Raw genomic sequence first — 22,589 nt, 5'->3', positions numbered from 1 at the left:
AGCAGGAAGCCGCAAGTTATTTCCCCCAACCATTACAGTCGCCTGCTGGAAATATCCTTTATCAAACAGTATTTTGAAAAAAAGGGGGGAGGGGAAGAGGAATACATTAAACATTCAGCACTTAGTATTCCATTTTATACAAATGTCCATTTATTATTAAGCTTACGTGACTGATTTAAAACTGAAACAGAGTTCCTCCTTCTCACATCTTGCTGTCAAGCTAACTACAAGATACCAGGACACTTGAAAGTCAAAAATGTAGGTGATCTTGAGTACCAGAGATGCAGTGTCATCATACAGTGCAATAATAGCATTCAGTCAATCAAGGTCTTTTATTTTTGGAGCTGCCCCACATGAATGTGACATTCATTAGCTCAAACCTGCATCATGCTATGGCAATTCAAAAACAAAAAACAAACAAAGTCTTCAGGGAGAGTATTAAAAATTGCATGAAAGCTCTTCCCCTCTGGCAGTTCTTTTCAAGGTCAGAAAGCCTTGCTCTTATTTTTTCTGCTGACATGGAAACATTTGGAGAGATGTAACAAGGTGACTCGCACAGAATCCAGGTTCTTTGATTCTTAAAAACTTTCATCTTCTCTCAGCATTTCAAATGTGTTTTTCTTTAATTTAACAGTGATCAAATGAAGTTATCAACAGCGTGTGCTCTGACGTGCCTGATCTAGAACACATCTGAAGAAAGCCACTCAGTCATGGGCAAACCAGTTCAGAAACTGCAAAATACGAACTGCCCCAAACCTGCACCAAACCAGAAAAGAAACCTTTCTGAAATTTGAAACATTTGGTTAAATTTCCCTGCCGCTCATCTTTTTTTTACTTGCCTCTTTGCTTTTGTCAATTATTTCCATTTATTTACAGAGCCTTCTATTGTACCTCATCCTAATTAAAAACAAATATTTACCCAAAATAGGTCTTTTTAAAAGACTTCCAGTCAAATCCACCCTTCTTGCAATTTCATTCACTTCACAGTGGAGTCACACCTGAGATGATCTGGCCCTGAATAATTAAAGGAAAACTCCAATGTTTGCCACACAAATACTGTCTGGGTAGATAAATATCCCAATACACACTGTGTGATATACATATACACTCACTGTCTGCAAACCCTCCAAATCACATCTCTGCCTTGTTCTGTTGGCATTTCCCTGCATGTGGTTCTGACCACAGCCCCGTGCCTGACATAGCTTCTGGGAAACGACCCCTCTAGTCCACATTCTTTAACCACACACCTTGTCCCAAGGCCTGTTTATTAAATCTCTGGTCAGTGATTCAGTTCATCTCAAAGGTGTTGGTATTCATTAATCATGTCATAGGGAGATGCCACAAAGTACTCCTTGATCAAGTGCACTGTCTGCAACCTCTAACCACTCAGTGACAGACTTGAAGGTGGTGCAAACTAGATACTGTTAACTGTGGCCTAAATGAAAGAATCCCTGTTCTCCCATGCAGTGATTCCTGTCTCTCTCCTGTGAGCCATCTTAATTAGGTCTGGAAGTTTCCCCACCTAACGATAGCTCCAAATCCAGCATTGATTAGACATTGCCTGTTGATGCATACTACACAACTTTTAAAGACTTTTCTGTATGTATAAATATCTCACCATGTGTTCCTAAATTCTATCATCCAAGAAGTGAGCTGTACACAATAGCTTATGCTCAAATAAATTTCAAAAGTACTGAAGTGACTTGGATACCTAGGAACCTAAATCTCACTGAAAGTCAATGGGCCATGGATAGCTTGCAGCATCTAAATACTTTTAAAAATCTGGGCCTTGGGAACCTAAATTCCACTGATTTTCAATGAGACTTGGGTTCCTAAGTGACTTAGTCACTTTTGAAAATAGCACTTAGAATCTTAAGTCACTTAGGCCCAGGGGCAGCTCCAGGCCCCAGCACGCCAAGCGCATGCTTGGGGCAGCATGCCGCGGGGGGCGCTCTGCCGGTCGCCGGGAGGGCGGCAGGCGGCTACAGTGGACCTCCCACAGGCGTCCCTGTGGAGGGTCCGCTGGTCCCGCGGCTCCGGTGGAGCATCCGCAGGCATGCCCGCGGGAGGTCCACTGGATCCGCGGGACCAGCGGACCCTCCGCAGGGACATCTGCAGGAGGTCCACCGGAGCCGCGGGACCGGCGACTGGCAGAGCGCCCCCTGTGGCGTGCCGCCGTGCTTGGGGTGGTGAAACGGCTAGAGCCGCCCCTGCTTAGGCCCTTTTGAAAATGTTACTCAAAATGAAAAACAGGGAAGGAAGGGGGGAAAGGTGCTTCTATTTGAAAGTCTCATAACTCATCTTGTCTGCCTGTTGTTTCCCTAATCTTATTCCCAAAAGAAAAGGAGAACAACAAACAGATTGTTTCTTGTTCTTTTCCTTTGGTCCGTGTCACATTCAGCAGTTCAGTCCAGACCAGTGAGGGGCTATGTCACTGCCTGCCCCACAATTTGGGTGTCTCACAATGTTTTGCTGTTGTAGCTGCCAACCTGGGCTGCTCACAAACAGCCTAACAGCATGCAGGTCACGCCCTGAGTGTCTGTGTAGAGCTGCAGCACTGGCCCAGCAGCTCTGACCCCAGCAGCCTGTCTGCAATGCACCAGTCACACTCCAGCTTCCACCAGCCTGGTTTATTACCTGCAGGGTGACCCCAGCACACTCCCAGTCTCAAATTTCCCCAAAACATGTGTTCTGCCCTGACTATTCCTCTTCTGGATGGTTCAGATATTAGATGTCCATTGCCCTTACGAAGGGTCAATATTCAACTGTTTGCTCGTTTCTCTGGCATTTCCAAACAATTCAATTTAAACACAGCACTGGATTAGTTTAGGTTAAAAATAAAACAAATTTATTTAATGACAGAGATAGATTTTAAGTGAATACAAATATAAAGTATCAAAGTCAGAAAGGGTTACATGAGAACTAAAGATAAAACACTTCCTAATAGCTTAAACTTAACAAGCTAGACTTGGTTCAAGGTAAAATCCTTACCACATGTTCCCAGCAATGGGGCTGACCAAATTCTAAGGTCAGGATCCCTCCCAAAGTCAAAGGGCTGGTTCCTTTGTCTTCTTAGGTGAGGGTGAGAAAGAGATATGAATTGGGGTGTTTTGCCCCTCACTTATAGTTCAGTCAGCCTTTGAAATGCATTTTCTTGAGGGTCACCCCTAGATAATGTTCACTCCTACCGTGACAAAGGAGATGTGGAGTCTCTTGGTGAAAGAGGCTCCAGGCTGTTCTTTGATAAAATTCAGGACAATCTGTTCTTGCACCCTGTTCTTGCCATTTGACAGCTGATTACTAATCAATTTGATGACACTTGGCTAGAGGTGTCAGCTTATCCTTTGTCTTTGAGAAACATCCCCAGACTTGTCTGGTAAACAGATTTTATTAATAATTTCAGTTTATGTTCATAACTTTTCATATGCATTTCATACACACATTGCACATGAGTATTAATGATCAGTGTGATTAGTTTTTAAATGATACCTCACACAACATATTTTACACAAAGATTATTGCAATAATGTGTAGCGTGTGAATACAAGGGTGCTTAGGGTCACAATCTTCAAAAGTTAAGGTGTCTTGGAGAGAGGAATTGGAGGTGACCATGTTAGTTCTAGATGGGGAGACATTACCAGAAAATGAATGTCTGTAAACTCCTTGAAGATGAAATGTGCCAAATATTGTTGTTACCAGTTCTAGTCAGAGCCACAGAAATTTAATGAGAAAAGTTTCTCCTGTGAAACTTTCAACTCAATTTCAGGACTAACAAGAGGGTTGGATTAATTCAGATAATCTTTGGATAAGCATCTGAACTTTGCGGGGCTTATCAAAAGTGAACTTGTGAACCTTCTGTATTTCACTCCTCACTGAAAATCATGCCCTCTGCTACAAGACCTTTCCCAAAAATTATGTTGTGGAGAACTGGAAAATATCTGCATTTTTATAAATATCCTATGCCCCTGAGGTTATCTGTTTTATATTAACTTGCCTGACTGCTAGGACTTAAATCACAGGAGGCTGTTAAGAGAGAAATGCACAGGAAATGAAAATGTCACAGACAAGAATCCTGGAGGAAGCAACAGAAAAGCTGTTTATTGGGTGTAGTGGTTTGGAGGGTTCCTCCCTGTCAGCGTCCAAGGGAGACCACTCCACCTCGCTACACCACCTAGCGGCGGAGAGCCAATCAACAGGAGATTAGCACAGTAAGTCAGTAAAGAGTCTTGGTCCCTGGCCCCTCAGGACAGGGCAATTGGCAGACTTTAGCCCAGCCACCTGCCTGCAGCCGACAACCACCAGTCGGGTTCAAGCCTTCTGGGCAGGGTAGAGCAATAACGGTTTGTAGCCAGCTCTTTGGCTGGAGCAAGCAGTAAGCATGGTCAGGCTCAACCCCCCAGGCAGGGCAGAGCAATAGCAGGCTATGGCCCAGCTCCCTGGCTGGGGCAGACAGCAAACAAACACAGGCCATCCAGCCTAAGGTGGGTTGGCAGCAGGGGGGCCAGGCCCACCCTACTCCACCAGGTCTCCCAGCCCAGGACCCTAACAGTGAAAGGAAATCCTGCCACTGGCTCAGCAGGGATCCTGCGGAAACATGCAGACCACAGTTTCAGCAACACAGCTGAACTAATGTCTGGTTTCCCTGGGCTATTTCCTACCCCTACCTGTTCATAGGGCTACATCTCTTACAGGCCCTCAGGGTCTTTGCCCACCAGCAGTTCCACCAGAGGGAGGGATTGATACAGCTCAGTCCCTGGCTCTGGGGCCAGCAGCAAGGCAGCACCATCTGACTCCTTCCCTGGCTCTCCCTCTATTGAGCTGGAGGCCCCTCCTCTTATACTTCCCCTCCGCTTCTGGTGCAGCGGGCATGCCTGGCTTGGCTCCGCTCACCAGGGGGCAAGGAGTGGTTTCTCCCTGTCAGCATCAGAGAGAGGCCACTCTGCCTCAGTACGTGTGGCCAGTAGTTCTCAACCCAGGGGTCCAGGGCCCCTTGGGGGGCCACGAGCAGGTTTCAGGGGGTCCGCCAAGCAGGACCAGTGTTAGACTCACTGGGGCCCCGGCAGAAAGCCCAAGTCCGACTGCCTGGGGCTAAATTCTGGGGCTCTGAGCAATTTAGCTTCGTCGTGCCCCCTGTGGCATAGGGCCTGGGCAACTGTCCTGCTTGCGACCCCTTAATGCCAGCCCTGGCTTTTATATGCAGAAAACCAATTGCTGTGGCATAGGTGAGCCGTGGAGTTTTTATAGCATGTTGGGGGGCCTCAGAGAGAAAAAGGTTGAGAACCCCTGCATTAGGGAATGCTCCCAACTGGCACCATCCAGGTTAGAAAGATTTATTTGGTCACTAGGCTGAACCGGAGGTCAAAAGGAATCCTAGCCCTCCCAGACCATAGAAAAGGGAGGTTTGGGGGAGCTGGGATAGGCTCTTATGGAGCTACTAATTCATTTCCCCAGGCAGCCTCTGGACACGCTGCCTGCCTGGGCTGTCTCAGGCAGGCAGCATGGCCAGAGTCTGCCTGGGAGAGTGCAGCCACCGTGCAACGCACCAGGCAGCGTGGCCAGAAGAGCAGGCAGGAAGAGGAGAGGCTCTGGCCCCGCCTCTTCCCTTCTGGCTCTGGCCCTGACCCTTCATCTCCGCAGCTGCCAGCTTTGCACCCCCCTCTCCCACCCAGCGTTTTGGGGAGGGTCATATGACCCTTCACCTCTCCCATGGGTCGCCATTGGCTGGGCTTAATACCCAAGTGTGTGTAAACCTTTTATTATTTTTACCTTTTGCTGTCCAAAGGCCTTGTACCTTTTAGGGATGAATAATGCTTTGTTCTGATGATACTGTTTCTGTGTCTATACAAACGTATACTGTCATAGGAACCTAAAGGGAAACTCTTACAAATGTCAAAAGCAAGCTGGACTCGTGCCATTAACACAGTGAGGAAACACAGAGGCTGCCACCCAGAGATCCAGACAGCGTAGCTGGCCCACGTGATTCCACCTAGACTGAGATGCAGGAAGCCATTCAACATTGAGGAGTGTACTCAAGAGGGACTAAAAGGGATCTAACGCACCGCTGGGCCTGTAGATGTAACATACAGATTCCTCTGTGACAATGCAATTGTTAGGGGTCTACCAAATTTGCAGATGTGAAAATCAAGTCACGGACCATGAAAGCTGGTCTCCAGCCACCCAGCTCTGAGGGCAGAGCAGCAGCTACTGGCTGAGTGCCCAGCTCTGAAGGCAGTGCCACTACCAGCAGCAGCGGAGAAGGAAGGGTGGCATGGTATTGCCACCCTTACTTCTGTGCTGCTGCTGGCAGCAGCGATGATTATGTAGGGATATTAAAGAAGGTTTATATTAGACATGGTTTATATGAAAAATAATTTATTGTTGGAAATGATTTATTGTTAATTGATACTTTATAACTGAAGGTTTATATTAAAAGTAAATGTGATTCCCAAGATTTAGCCTCTAACCTGCAAACCACCAGCTGTGTCTGTGTGAAGCCTGGTCAAAGAAATACTTTGTATAAAACTTGTTAAACATTAATTAACTCTAAGTAAGCCAAAACAGTAGCTGTTATAGTATATAAGTAGAGACCCCCCACCCTCTGTAAGTTTTCATCTCACTTTATTTTTAATTGTTAAAAGACAGGGAGTCTCACATAAATTGGTAACACCCCAAAAGGTAAAGAGACAGTGAAATAGATGTGATTAAGATAGAGAATGTATGTGAATGAGTGCCTAGTTTAAATAATGAATGAATGGTTAGGGAGTTACCAGCCTGAAGGATTCAGTGTCAGCCAAAGAAGGTGTCAAGTGGGATCAACCAGATGACCCCCGGAGGGCAAACTGGAATCCACCCCACCACCTCAAAGGAAGGAAAAACAAACATCTGATAACATGAAGCCAGCCACCTGCTAATTGATTTAGCAACAGCAGAATGAAGCAACTCTCATGGACTGACATAGGAATAAATTCCTATAAAACTGGATTCTGAAGACTGAGGACTTTGAGTCTATGGTTCTGCTGCCAGCCTCCAGGAGCATCAGATGCATCTGACACAGACTCAGCTCCATCCTCATGACCAAGATACCTGGCCAGTAACTTGGCATGAGCAACGTCTAGGCTGGTAACTATAACATCTATACAGAACCTGAATGAATGATTGTGTGAGTGTGTGTGTATGTAAGTAATAAGTAGTGATAGAAATAAGTAGTAAAACAATGTTGTTTGCTTTTATCTTTTGCTTTACTATTATATTTACAATAAATGTGGCATCTTTGCCTTATCCCTCTTAATAAGATCCTGCTGGTTTTTATTATATTGGTATAACACCTACGGAACTGGGCATCCAGCCAGCAGCCACCGCTCTCAAGTCACCCAGCTTCAGGCAGCACTGCTGCCACCAGAAATAAGGGTGGCAATGCCATGACCACCTAACAAATAGGCTTGTGACCCCCTTTTGGGGTGGGGTCCCCAGTCTGAGAAATGCTGCAGAGAAATCACATTTTTCATGGATTGGTCACGGCATAAACAGCAAATTTCATGGACATGTTACACATCCATGAAATTTGGTATTTATGCTGTGACCAACCCACAAAAAATATGTAATTTCTCTGCAATTTAAGTAAACGCCTAGTAATAGTTAAGGTAGAATGAACATGATGGTGTTACAGCCCTTCTCATGTTATCTGGAGTAGGCTGCAGAATCAAAAAGAAAAAATATAACATGACAGTGGCTATGTTCAGTAGGGGCAAATACCACATCATTGGGGCAGAAATGAACTGGGGACCACCAAAACCACATGAGCCAAAGGAGAATCCCCTTAATGGGGAACCAGAATCAAGCTGTTCTAGCTGCTGAGCCAGCCACTAGTGTGAGACATTATCAGATGCACTATGCCAGTGCAGTACAAACAACTTAGATATTTGACGACCTACATCCCCAAAATAAGCCTTATTCAAGTATTTATAAGTTCTGCCTATAGGGAATGGAGATAAGAAAATATTGAGCAGACTGGTGAAGAGTCTGATCTGCACCCTTGCTGGATTTCAAAACAGCGTGGCTCCATGCTACACAATTATTTGGCAGTGATCAGAGAGGGATCATAGATTTATAGTTTTACTGAATCCAGTCCAGCAAAGCCATCTGCAACTGTGTTAATTCTTATGTTTTCCTCGTTCTTTTACAAGAAACTTTCTAACAACTATAGCACCTGTGTTTTGCACACCAGAGGCTTCAGTTTTGACCTTTAAAACTAAAAGCTCCATCTACATTAGAGAAACATGCACTGGTATTAGTACCTGGGTGTAAATGCAACTTTACGCTGCTAGGACTCACACCACCACAGTTTACAGATGAACTCACACAGCTTTAAACCTCACTTTAGTGCAGCGCATCTACATTAGGGATTTGGAATCAGTGTAACTCTTGCAATGTAGCTACACCAGTGCTAATTTCCCCTATTGTTCCTAATGCCTTAAGGGCATGTGTTCTGAAAACTTCCAGTAAAACATTAACCCAGTAAAGCTAATAAATGCCATGGACCAAATGGCGACACCATTTGGCATGCTATCCAAAACCCGAGAACAGGGGTCGGCAACCTTTCAGAAGTGGTGTGCTGAGTCTTCATTTATTCACTCTAATTTAAGGTTTCACGTGCCAGTAATACATTTTAACATTTTTAGAAGGGCTCTTTCTATAAGTCTATAATATATAACTAAACTATTGTTGTATGTAAAGTAAATAAGGTTTTTAAAATGTTTAAGAAGCTTCATTTAAAATTAAATTAAAATGCAGAGCCCCCTGGACCGGTGGCCAGGACCCGGGAAGTGTGAGTGCCACTGAAAATCAGCTCGCATGCTGCCTTCAGCACGCGTGCCATAGGTTACCTATCCCTGCCCTAGAATGTTAAATACAGCAAATCACAGAGCTGGCTCGTGTGGACAGACTGAAGAAAGCTGGACTATTTTTACATTAGAAAGAGAGAGGCGGCCAGAGAAAGGTGCTGCAGCAAGTGAAAGGTTTAGGTAACCTGGAATGGTTGAGTCTAGCTCATCCAGTCTCCCACTATCATTGAAATCAATTGGTAGCAATTATAGAACTGAGAAAAGGGGGTGTTTCTTTACACAACCTCTAATCTGTGGAACCCCAGAAGTAATCTCAGCAATTTGTTTAATGACATTTAAGAGGCTTCTGGATCACTACATGTGTAAACAATATAGATGATGACACAAGAAAGACAGTAACACTAAAACAACTGTTAGCACTTCCAAGTATACTCTGACCACCTGTGGGGATCAGGAGGGCAAATCCACTTTGTAATTGGTCTGGTGCTCACACAGCTTTATACCTTTTCCTGAAGTATCAGGGCAGGAGACTGGACTAGGTGTGCTTAGATACTCTACTGATGGACCCAGGCTCTGGTTGCTCAGCAAAGAGGCGTGCGCCGAGCAGCGCCTCCTCCCCCGCGCCGGGTCCGTCCCGCGCCCCCGCCTCATCCGGGGGGGCGGGCAGGCGGGGTGGCGCTCCGCTCCGCCGCGCTATGCCGGCGGGCAGGGAGCCGGGGGGGGGCGGACCGGCCGCAGTCATGCCTGCGGGCTCGAACGGGGGAGAGGGGGAGGCGCGGGACCCGCCGCGCATGCGCATGGGCGCGGTCCGCTTGTCCCTCCCGGTGGACCTGCTGCAGGCATGCCGGGGGGCGGCTCCACGGGCCGCCAAATGCTCCCCCTCCCAGGCCGCCCCCGGGTGTGTTGCCGCTGGTGCCTAGAGCCGCCCCTGTATGGACCCATATAAAAGACCTAAATAGATGGATGTGTTAGTTATTTATAGGTGTGTTCTCACAATGTGCTGCAGGGCACTGTCCAAACATGTACACAGGAACACAGTGCCCCAAAGAGCTTGCAATCTAGAAAGCGCTTTTGGTACATAGGGATAGAATTGAACCACTGGTCTGGCATATGCTGCTCTCTAATGGTCCTAACCCTCTATACTGCACCAACTGTGAGTAAACTAGTTTGGAAGGTTCTGCAAGGAACAGAATCCCTGACCCCTTTCCCTGCCATGGACACAAAACTGAACAGCTGCTCTAGAGCCTCAAACCTGCAGCAGTGTCTATGTATTGTATCTTTTGACCAGCCAACCTGGCTGCCGAGAGCATTACTCAACATCACAAGACATTATACAGCCTCTCCTGATTTCCAGTCTCCTGTAGAGTTGCATGGCGTACTACTGACCTAGCCACCATGTTAGCCTTCATACTGTAATGAACTGGCTAGTATATGTATGAGTTCTACTGCCCTCTACTGAATTAAAAAGAATCACTCAACTGTGTGTCATAGGGTCTACACTGCTGACAGGTAATGGAGATTCTTCACTAGCTCAAGTGATAGGGGGACTAAGCTTCTGAAGCAGGCAAATCTGAGTTCTGCCTCTGAAGTTCTGCAAGTCGAACTGAGGCCACAGATTTGTTACATTATTTTCCCTTGGACCTTGCCACAGCTGTTAGATGACATACTACTTATATGTGAGCTAGAGCTAGACAGGAGAGAAGAAAATGCTGAGCACTTGGATAACAAGGATCAGAAACAGCAAATACTTCATAAGAGAGACACACTGCTGCAGAATCATAGCATTATTCCCTCAACCATGTTCCCATCCGCAGCAACTACGCTCAATATAGCTATTCCCAAATAGTTACTCAGCAGCTTTTGTTGGCTGCAATAAAATATTCACAGTAAGTGCAGCATTTGACTCTATAAATGTGTACTAGTCTGCGTTCTTGTAATATAAGCACACGTAATTAGTTATTAATGAGTATGTGCCAGCTGGGATGCCTAAATTTTAATACAGTTACGTGCCAGCCATTGGAAACACAGGGGTTTTTGGATAAAGGGCAGAATGAAGTCCAGCTGAGACTGATGGAGTTCTACAGTCCGGCTCACAGGTAAAGCACCTTTAGTACCAAATTACAGTTTCTTGAGACTACATCCTGCCTGGCTAGAAGTATGTACCAAGATGCAGCATGGTATTCTTGGTGCTCTCCAGTCACTCAAGCTTAGATCACCTTAATAGTGGGCACTTTCCACAAGATAAAAAACCAGCTCACTGAAATGACGCCTGTTGCAATCAAGGTGACACACAGTTAAGAGACTGATCTTTGCGTTTCCTGACCTCAAGCCAAATGACAGAGTTGCAAGAAGTTATATGCCTGTTCCATGGCAGGGGTAAGTATCCAACAATTCCAGTGCCCATGAGCAAACCCATAGGGACTATCCAGTATAAGGGTGACAGAATGTGGCCTTAAGTATCAAATAATGATACATACTGTACCACTTTTGCTCTTCCAAGTGCTTTACAAATATTAACTAATCTCCAGTACCTTACTGGGCATGGCATGGCATGGCCCTTCCATAGGGTCCAAAAGAATTCTCCCTTTGTGCAAATGCAGGCTAAATCCATTAGTGCAATACTGCAAATTTTCACACTTCAGGCAAGCAATTTTTCTTCTTGTTTAATTGTATGTATTGACTGACACGCACAGGCCCCATGCTGTTCAAAATGTGCCATATTGCTTTTTACTCAGCATAGTGGCATCTATAATTATACAAATTGATACATCCAGTCGATCATCTTTTTGGAAGCATTAGTATTTCCACAAACATGCCCAAAGCCTCTTATTTTCCTTTTTACACTTCTGCTACATTCAGTTTGCAATTTTCCTATATCTTGTCATTGAGATTTCCTCCTCCCGCTTTCTGCTACCCGCAACAGAAAATAGAAGACAAGCTGCCAGCTCTAAAAGCTTTATAAATAAAACACAGTGCACACACAAAGGCTACACTTTTAAAGATTATTTTTGTATCCTGGATGATAGAAGTCATTGCAACCACACAGATGTTGCCATTTATGGGACCTGCATCACACCACCGAAGATGACATCGTTTGGCTAGATGATTATGCACATGCTAAATAAAGATGGGACCTTAACAAGCATTGTCTGACCAGTTCTACATCCCAACAGGTTGGGTCTCTTTGTACTGGCAGAGGCTTCTCAGGGCAGAAAGTGACCTGCCAGTTGTTCCTATGTAGGAGGGACAACATCTGGAACCATAGTAACCGTTATGGATCAAGACTTTGTTTTCTGGGATGAAACTAAAACAATGCTCCATGTTCCCCCTACCCCCGCTCAGCTAAGTAAAAACTAGCTCTGGTTGGAAAACACTATATTTTCTGCAAAAATAATTTCATAATTCGCAATATGTTATGGGCATTTTAGTCTCTTGATGAAACAAAAGAAACATTTTTAAAAAATAAACCGTTTGGGGGTGTTTATTTCTTCCCCTTTTTCTATCTTCCCTTCCCCCCCCACCATAAAAAAATGGGGGGAAGAGGGTGAACAAAATTGAAAGGGTTGGGGGGCACTCATCAACAATTTTCAGAGAAAGGCTTTTCCCCCTCCCCATCAAAAACATTTTTAACAAACAAAAAAAATGACCAGCTTTAATAAAATATTTTGCCTAATTCAGAACCAGTACCCCAGGCAAGCATGTGAAGTGTCAAGTGTAGGAAAATGCATTGGAAAGTCCAAGAGATCAATGAAAACCCAGTGGTCCATAGTGAAATTCAATGCTGTGTTACTTTCCTTTTTTAAAATCATGTAGCCCTTTTAAGAGCTGGATGTTGCCTCTCAGTAGCTGTCAAGTTGACCCAGGCCTTGGGTAATTGCAAAACTGCATGTTAAGTAAGGGCACAAAGTATGTTGCAATGATGCTAGGTGGTAAACATGTTTGGTTTCGAGCCATAGCAGGGATGTCATCTATGTAAGGTTTAGGCTGAACCTCCTAAAGAAGCCTTTAGACAGGCAAAACTCAGCAGAAATTTTTAAACACGATTGGAACTTTGCAAGACTCATTGCAAGAAAACGAATGTGCTTTTGAATCCATATGGCATTCTTCAGTGAAGCCCTGTACAACATAACACAGTGCAGGGATATTTTAATAAACTATCACAAGCAGAGAAGACAAAACTGAAAAATAATTGTCTGATGTCTGTGTAGTGCCATGTGTATGCAGAGGCATATGGGAATTGCCCCACTCAGTCAGATGAGTGGTCCAGTACCTTGTCATTGAGAATGGCCAGAACCGAAATCTTCAGAAAAAAAAGCTCAAGATGCCCTGTAGAAGAGCAGTCTGGAATAGGGATGACCAGTCCGGAATACTCATGAGGGAAGTTTCTAAGTCTCTCCCATTAGTGGTCAATTTATGCCATGAAGCACGAGGGGAAACGTAGACACATAGATCTACCTTACATAAATGTTGCTATCCTGTCTAAAGTAACAGTGGATTTTCTCATCCACATAAATGTTTAATTTTTCTGAAGCCTACTAAGTTCCTGGCCTCAGCAGTATTTTTGTGGCAATGGGTTAAAATGTATCCCCCTTTATCATTTTTAAATTTGCCGTCTTCCATTTTCATTGAACACCCCTGTGGTCTGGTTTTATGAGAAGGATAAAAAGAAGCACTGAATTTCTCTCGTGCGTATATTACTCGTACAGACCTTTCACTTAGTCCCTCTTGTTCACCTCCCCTCTGAACTGATTAGTTGGCAAGAGCAAACGGAACAAATGCCCAATTTTGCCAAAAAAGTTGGGATGTCCGGGACAGGGCTTAAAATGAGGGCTGTCCTGGCCAAAATGGGAGGTATGGTCACCCTAATTTAGATACCTAATATAGCAACTATTGCCCTGGGAATTTAAGTTGAGTACAAGACAGGATGCAGGGGAGGATAGAATAGGCAAGAGAAGAGGAAGGTAGGAAATAAATCAACCCATTATTCTACACATCATTTCATTGATTACAATTATTTTTGAACTAAGTAATTCTAACAAATTAGCTGTGGGGGGTACAAAGACAAGCTTCGTATATATGAGAACTGCAAAATGAGTCTGGTTCTTCTTACTGGGTGAAGAAACACTTGAGACACAGCCTTTAGTAGAGACAGATCAGCTTTCCAGCATTTAACAACAAAAGGACTTGTCAGAAACCTGAGCATTCTCATTCTCTCTTCCCTCATTCTTTCCTTCTGTCACTCCCCCAGCTCCCTACGTGGCCACAGCTGACAATCTGTTAGCAACGAGAAGTGTTTCTAATAGGCATCACTGCATCTATAGGAACATTGGAAAGTAACTTGAGACCAATTAAATACTTTGTCTCTAGGCAGCAACAGATTGAAAAATAGGAAAGGCGGTCATAGCCAATCATAGATAAATGTAGTGCACCAACTTTCATTAAAATGGACTTCTGAAAATAAATCCTGCTGAAATATAGTTAGTACCTCATCATACTTATAGGGCTGTCCCTGCTGGTACAGGTACAGGGCAACAGCAAGTGCATTGCATTAGTGTCTTATTTTGGGCTTGGGAACCTATTGGAGAATGGCCAAAATCACAGCTCTGATTACCCTCACATTTTGTGGCTGCCGTCCATCCCTCCCTTTAATCTGCTCTGATGGGTGACCTCCAACACATTTTGGTATAAGCCTAGAATCAGGTAACAAGATTCCTTCCTGTGATCGGCGCACAGTATCCTAAAGAAAGCAATTGCTACGCCGGAATATCCTTCTGTCCCTCAGTTAGAGGAGTAGGTTTTAAGCCATTTACCTTGTAGCTTGCATGATTTGGCTCAGGGCCGGCTCCAGGGGTTTTGCCACCCCAAGCAGACCAAAAAAAGAGCCGCGATTGCGATTTGCGGCAATTCAGTGGGAGGTCCTTTGCTCCGACCGGGAGTGAGGGACCCGCCACTGAATTGCCACCGAATAGCTGGACGTGCCACCCCTCCCCGGGGTGGCCGCCCCAAGCACCTGCTTGCTACGCTGGTGCCTGGAGCCGGCCCTGATTTGGCTCACTAGAAGACAGAGTAGAAAGTCTGAAGTGGATGTGTCTGAAAGAGAAGCCTGAGGGCAGACAAGATGTTACTCACAACTTTGATAATGCAAGCCTCTAGGGAAATCTCCAGCTCTGAAATGGAGTAAATGTCAGGGGGAAAGTAGAAGACTGGTAGCAGCAGCAGATAAACTTCTCCCTTCTATTCCTTGCCCCCTCATCTGCAGAGATGAAGGTCAAGACAGCTCCCACCCCAAAACATCCTGTGCAACACTGCACATGCCCTCTTGGCTGATTTGTTTTCCATCAGAAGCCCTGAATGCACTGCTGAGATTGGGGGCTACTTGGTCATCTTGTGTATTTCATTACCATGGGGGAAGTGGCTCCGGTGCCTGTTCCGGAGGTTTGTGGGATTGGGAGGCTGGGCCTGTTGCCAGAAACCTCTCTCATTGCTGCTGTAGTCTTCCTAACTTACCAAGTGCCTCTCTTCTACAGATGGGCTGAGGAGGTTGGATCCAGTGACAAAAACTCAGGCCATGTACATAATGAGCTGAAACATTTGAACCTCTCTTGATCCCTGGGGAAACTCCAGTCTGGGGGTGAATTTCACAGCTCAAAACCCATCTCTGCTTTCAAAAGACAGAATTTTTTCCAGTTCCCAGAGAATTTAGTGACCTTCCACACAGTCTTTTCTTCTAACATTTAGTAGGTAACACAGCTCTGAACAATTCTGAACTACTGGGACATGTCATAATAAGAAAATGAAGCCTTGTTTCTAACAGGTTCTGCTTTATCATGTTAAACCCAGGCTACTGCCTTTCTTAGATTTGTCACACGTGGAAAAAATATTTACATGTACATGAGGGAAGCTATTGGTTTAAGGACACGCTTAAGGAAGAGATCCACATCATGTGCTGAATTTTGAGTCTGATTAGCTGAAAGAGGTGTAAAATCAACTGAAGGCTGACAGCTCGCTCTGCTATATATCTGAGAAGGTTCATGTGTTTATTTCAGATGCTATATGAAATATGTAGCGCTCATGAAATGTGTCTCATATACGCTAAGTGTGTTCCACCTGTACCCACTTCCTGTCTCTCATCTTATACTTCATTTGAAGCTTTTTGGGGGTGGAAACCATACTGTTGTTCCATATTAGTACAGCACCTAGCACAATGGGGTTCTGGACCATGACTGGGGCCCCTGGGGGGAACTGCAATAGACAAAATAATTCTAGTTTAAATAATACTATTTAGCACTTTACATATTTCCAGACTTGTACTAATACAGACTAATTAATCCTATAACACTCTTGTGAGGAAGGTAAGGAAATATTAAAATCCTCATTTTATAGACATGAAAACAGAGAGATAGGGGGAGACTTACCCGGGACCTGTAATGATCCAATGGCAAAGTCTGGATTTAGACTCAGGACTTTCTAATTGTCAATCCTCTTGCTCCCTCTTCCAGATCTCACTGCTCCTTTTGTTTCATATAGGCACACACAAATAATTGATAAGCGGCACTGAAACCTTGAACATTTTGATCTCTCCTGGGGATGTTCAAATACATGTACTGTAGACATGCATGGATGTCCTATGGTGCCTGTTGGAGGACTGGAGTGTTATTAAAGTCCAGATGTAACTTTGAGCCAGTGTTCCTGCTAACCACTCAAAAGCATGTGGCATTCTGCTCTTTGGTGCTGTGCAAAGCCAGGTCTGGAATCAGAATTGAACCCCAAGCATGTGTAGATTTAGAAGCAAACATGGTGACATTTGGCTGAGCCATATCCTCTTGGGACCTCCTAATGGATCATAACTCATAATTGGGGAAGTCTCATGTGCAGTAACCACCTTTCTGTGACGGTGCAGGACTTACTTCTGTGGCACCTCCCGCTGGTCACTCCTGGAATTAGCTCAGTCCATGGGGAGCGCCCTCTCCTGGTGGTGTCTCAGCCATCTCTCACCCTCTGTTGGCACCTGGAGCCGTATTGCTCCCCTCTGCTCATGGCATCCCCTTCAGGACACTACTCTCTGGCAGTGCCCTCTAGTCCATTCGCACCCCCTTCTGGCAGAAAACCTGCTGCCCCAAAAAATCCCCCCCCTTCCTTCCGGGCCTTCCCTCAGTCCAATATGGCCACTTCCCACAGCCACTTGCAATATAAGGGGGAGAGGGGGAGGACCCAGGCCTGCCTGCCTGCTACTCTGGGTCCCAACCAAGGGATCCTCTAACGGCAGCCTCCCCGCCCTCCTTCTCTCCCCTCACTTGCTGCCCACTCTCCCTGGGTCACTTCCCCTCTGACCCTTGCACCCTTTAGGACCTTCTATCAGGGCCTGCAGCCTGGCAGCCTCTATCCCAGGTGCTTACCTCCTAGCTCAGGAGAGAGACCTTCCCTGCTGGAAGTCTGGGAGAGACTGCTTGTGTCTCTCCTAGGCAGCCTTTATATAGGGCTGAGCCTGGCCCTGATTGGCAACCACTTGCTCAGCCCTCATTGGCTCTCCCACAGCTGCAACGCGCGGCCGCCGCGCCTGGCCTGCCAATCTCTCTCTCGAGGGTGTGGCAGCTGCACACCACCACACCACCACTTATTATTCTATTATCTGGCAATATGGACGAGACCAAGAGACCTCTCACCTCTTCAAAAGAAGAAAAAGGGCCAGTTGTCATTCATTCTAAGTGAGAGAAATATGAATTTAACTTATTTTGGGGGCTGGAAAAATTTTTTTTTTTGTGGACAAATGTTGAGGTTTGGGTTTTTTTTTTTTTCATTCAATGGGATAAATAAAACTAAGACTTTTTGATTTTTTCAAAAAAAAAAGAGATCCTCCTCCTCCTCCTAGAACAGGCAATAACTCAGTGGTTAGGGCACTCAGGTGGGATGTGAGAGACTCATATTCTACCTCCCGCTCTGGTTCAGACCTGAGGCTCCCATATCCCAGGTGAGGGCCCTAACCACTGAGCTATAGAGTCCATCTCTCTCACTCAGATTAAAGAATTTTGGGGCCCTGTGCACTATGGAAATTTCACCACCACCACCTTCCCCATACATAGCCCACTCCACACCACACACAGGCCTCCAAATATACCTTACACACACAGACCCCCCCAAAACCCTTCATCAGCCCACACTTAACCTGAGGCCCCCACACATCCTAGCAGCCATAACATATATCCTGCCCTACCAGCTCCAACCCCCAACATCCCTCACTGGCTTCAGCTCCTCATCCCGTAGCCCTCCAGAATTCCTCATTCACCCATAGCTCACTCACAACTCACCCCCCAACATCTGACCCACCGCCCCCCAAGACCTTCCTGTCCACTCACCAGCACCTGCCTCACCCCCTTCTCAGCATTCTGCCACTGTCCTAGGCTAGGGTTCCTCCTCCTGATTCCAGCCTCCCAGCTCTGCTTGTTCCCATCACCTATCCCACATTCACACAGCCCCGCACTGCTCAGGTTTGGTCATGACGGAGAGGCGGCCAGGCCCAATCTGAACAAGTAGTGTTGTGACCTGGCTAACAGGGCTGAAGCTCCACTCGGTTTGGTGGTTTTTCAGGTGGTCAGGGCACCCCTGGGAAGAGGACAGAGTGCAAGTGTACAAAGTGCACATTGGTTAATCCACGCCTGCTCTGGCCCAATGAATATTTAATTATTTATAGAAAGGGAAACAGCTCAAACAGAGGAAATTGAGCACATGACTGACTCTATAACCTGGTGGTTAGGGCACTCACTTGGGAGGTGGGCACCCAGTGCATGCCACTGTTCCCCTTGCCCCCGACAGGCTGTGTTTTTGCCATAGATGAAGTCACTGTGCATTATGTAGTAGGCTCTTCCACAAGCAAGATCCTCCCATGAACCCCTTCCATCCAGCCTCGCATGGCTTAATTTTCAGAAGTACAAGCAACCACAAATCCTATTGAAACTAATGTAGCCTGAACATCCACTTCACTAGTCTTTCCTGTATCTTGTTAGCCACAAGCACTGGTTAGTTATACCAGTCTACAGCACCTATCTAGAGCTGTGAGCATTGTATAGTCTGGACCAATAGCAAAAAAGATCTCCAATCCACAGCATACAAAATCCTCCACCTTAAGCTACTCATACCCCTATGTTTACAGACCGCTGCTACATACCTCCCCTTATCTGTCACCGCATCCCAGCTTTCATTAAATATAGATAGCAGAAACAAGCCAAGATGCATCTGAATCATAACTTTCCCAAAATGTGAGTGTTCAGCTGCCTGATTCAGCGAAGCATCCCAATCCCCATGTGCTTAAATGCTTTGCTAAATCAGAGCCTTAATTAGCATTTAAAAAAACACACACCAACACAACAGAAGGTTGAAGGGTTTTCCCCATGACAGTTCTCCCAGCTTTAGGCCAAATTCATGTTTGGGGTCCAAAAATAAACAAACAAACAAACAGGACTGGTTTTTGCTACCTCTGATACTATTACCAAACCCAGAGCTAACATTGTTTGAGAAGTAATTTAATAAGGTGTCACTTTTTTTCCCCCATGCTGCAGATGGGTACTCAAAACTGTAAAATATAAACTTTCTATAGGGCAGAAATTGTTCAGGACTGACAGGGGGTACATTGTGTGCATTAATGACAGGAGAGATTAATGAGACCATCTTTTAGGCTACATTTGCAACTTTCTCCTTTTGCTTATTTATTTTAAGTGAAGTCCTTGATTTCTTGGTACAGTCTCCAGCTTTCACCTCATTTCCTCTAATTGTATTTTATTTCCCTTTTATCACTGTGAAGAAGGATTCTTATCCGGGTGGTTTTTTAATCTCTTGCAGGTTATCTGCCTGCATGGCAAAAGTAAATGTGCCGGGTCTATCAGAACAGTGTTTTAAGAGGTCTGAAAAAAGTGTGTGCTGGGGGTGGGGGGCTATCAAAATCTGGGAGCAGCAGCTTTAATAAGACCATGCTTACAGTGAGCCTGTCAGCTACCTGGCTTGATGGGGTTTTTTTGGCTGGGTCTGTAACCCCTTATGCCCTCTTCCCCAGCCCTCTCCCCCCCACACACACACTTCAAGCACTTGAGTGAACTTTACCTGGATTACTTTTACTGTTAGGGTGGCATAATTTTCTGACATTGGGGAACAAAACATTTTCTGACATAAGGAAAAAAGGCACTTTGCTATAGATTGTTTTGTGTAATTACATAAGGTCAATGCCATACTTTTTGCTGAAGGATAACTTAAGGTAATAAATGACTACAAGGCACCTCCATTCAAGGGCACATGTATATATTTCCAAGCAATCATATCAAAGTCATCGTAAGGGTCCCCCGATCTGGGCAGAAGCACATCCTGGCAGCCCACAGATAGGGCAGTTACCAATGGGCAATTCTGCATCTCAGGCTTGTAAAGGGGTCTGTATTTGTATGTAGATGCACCATGGCTTCCAGCTGTGAAACAAAATAATACACAGAGATGCTTGTGAGTTATATTTCTCTGACATTTAAAGGCCGCATTGGTTGCCCTTTGCTTGTCACAGTCTGTTCAGTTTATCAAAAAGAAGATTGAGAGGTGACTCAGTTACAGGGTAGAAGTACGTTCCTAGGAAGAAAAAACCAGGCTTTTTAATCTAGTGGAGAAAGGCATAAGAGAAACCAATGGCTGGAAGCTAAAACCAGACAAATTCAAAACAGAAGTTAAGCACAACATTTTAACAGTGAGAGTGATTAACCACTGAGACAAATTGCCAAAGGAAGTGGTGGATTCTCAACTCAAGACTGGATGCTTTTTAGAAGAAGTCTTTAGCCAAACGCAAATTATTGGGCTCAGTACAGGGCAACTGGGTGAAAGGTAATGGCCTGTGATGGTCTGACTAAATGATCTAATGGCTTCTCTGGCCTTAAACTCTATAAAACTATGATAATGTTATTGATGCTCCAGGCACTCTCTAAATGTTGGTCCTTCTTCCTTCACAATGCCCCTAACGTGCAACCTTCCCTCTCCACCCATACAACTTAAACCCTGTGCAGCCCCTCACTATTTCGCCTCCTCTTGATTACTGCAACTTGCTCCACTCTGGCCTGAACAAATGCCATCTTGCATTAAATCCACCCAAAACGCTGCTGCAGAGTCATCTTCCTAGCTCCTCATTTTGACCGCGTCGTCCCACTCTGCATCCCTCTGCTGCATCACCCCTTTTCCACTACATCAAGCACCAACTCTTTGTCTTCACTTTTAAGGCCCTTTATGGCCAACCCTTGCTCTACCTATTGTCTCTTTATAAAGACAGAGAAGCCCACCTCCTCTCTGGCAGCAAAGCTGCCCTTGAGTGCTCATTCGTCCCTTTTTGAGAGAATAACCTTGGTACTTTCTATTGTGCTGCCCTTTATACATGATTTGAGTTCCCTGCAAGACTCCACCAGGCCACCACCACACTATCTGTCTTTAAATCTCTCCTTGAAACCCACCTATGCCATAACTCCTACAGGACAAGCCTTGACAGAGGTTAGACAGCTGGTGTGCTGTGACAGATGTGGCAGCTGTTTATTAAATTGTTCATAACTGTATTGCTATTATCTTGGCTCCCTCGTTTGTTTATCACGTGCACCTGTCATTGCTTATCTTAAACTTAGATTGCAAGCTCTTTAGGGCTGGGATCATCTTTGTTACATATCTGTACAGCATCTGCTCACTAGGCACTATCACAATATAAATAGTGATACTCTCTTGGTGGGGGGGCAAGCTTTTTCTTTTTGTGGAAAGACTTTGCGCCCCACAGATGTCGCCTCGATATTCATGAATGAACGCATTTGTCTCAGCTTGGTAATTCGCGGTTTTCTTAACAACTAGTATGAAACCTACATATATAACACAAGTTTCTTTTTAATTCCAACCATCAATATAGCAGGTAATTACGTGGCTGCTGTGCTCAGATAACCTTGCAGCTCTCTCCTTTCATGAGAAAAAAATCTTAGCTATCCCCCATGGATCTGCTGTCATTCTATTGTCCGATTATGTAGGAAGAAACATTCAGCTCTCTGTTGTCTTGAGTTTAAATCCTGGCTGAGAAATCAAATCCACACAAAGATTGCAGTGAGTTTCAAAAATAAATGCATATTACTTTGGGGTGTGCTTATTTTTATGAGGAATGAGAGAAGGGAATTTTAGTCTTGAAGAAGCAGGAGTTTGGATGGAGAAAATGTTACATAAGAACATAAGATCGGCTGTACTGGGTCAGACCAATGGTCCATCTAGCCCAGTATCCTGTCTACCGAAAGTGGCCAATGCCAGGTGCCCCAGAGGGAGTGAACCTAACAGGTAATGATCAAGTGGTCTCTCTCCTGCCATCCATCCGCACCCTCTGACAAACAGAGTCTAGGGACACCATTCCTTACCCATGTTGGCTAATAGCCATTAATGGACTTAACCTCCATGAATTTATCCAGTTCTCGTTTAAACCCTGTTATAGTCCTAGCTTTCACAACCTCCTCAGGCAAGGAGTTCCACAAGTTGACTGTGCTCTCCATGAAGAAGAACTTCCTTTTATTTGTTTTAAACCTGCTGGCCATTAATTTCATTTGGTGGCCCCTAGTTCTTGTATTATGGGAACAAGGAAATAACTTTTTCTTATCTACTTTCTCCACATCACTCATGACTTTATACACCTCTATCATATCCCCCCTTAGTCTCCTCTTTTCCAAGCTGAAAAGTCCTAGCCTCTTTAATCTCTATTATATTAATGTAAGAGACAAC

General features: G+C 45.0%; 1 long non-coding RNA gene across 1 annotated transcript in view; it reads right to left on the bottom strand.

Annotated features, from left to right (window-relative positions):
- Nucleotides 1-313: 313 nt before the first annotated feature.
- The window catches only part of LOC120402192, a 53,928-nt gene continuing 31,652 nt past the window's right edge, over nt 314-22,589 (bottom strand). The window contains exon 2 of the long non-coding RNA XR_005597052.1: nt 314-756. This is a non-coding gene — a long non-coding RNA (uncharacterized LOC120402192). The remainder of the gene's footprint in view (nt 757-22,589) is intronic.

Source organism: Mauremys reevesii, linkage group 3, assembly GCF_016161935.1.
Source record: "Mauremys reevesii isolate NIE-2019 linkage group 3, ASM1616193v1, whole genome shotgun sequence".
Taxonomy (NCBI): Eukaryota; Metazoa; Chordata; order Testudines; family Geoemydidae; genus Mauremys; species Mauremys reevesii.
The sequence above is the reverse complement of the archived record's forward strand: the minus strand, read 5'-3'. Positions and strand labels throughout refer to the sequence as shown.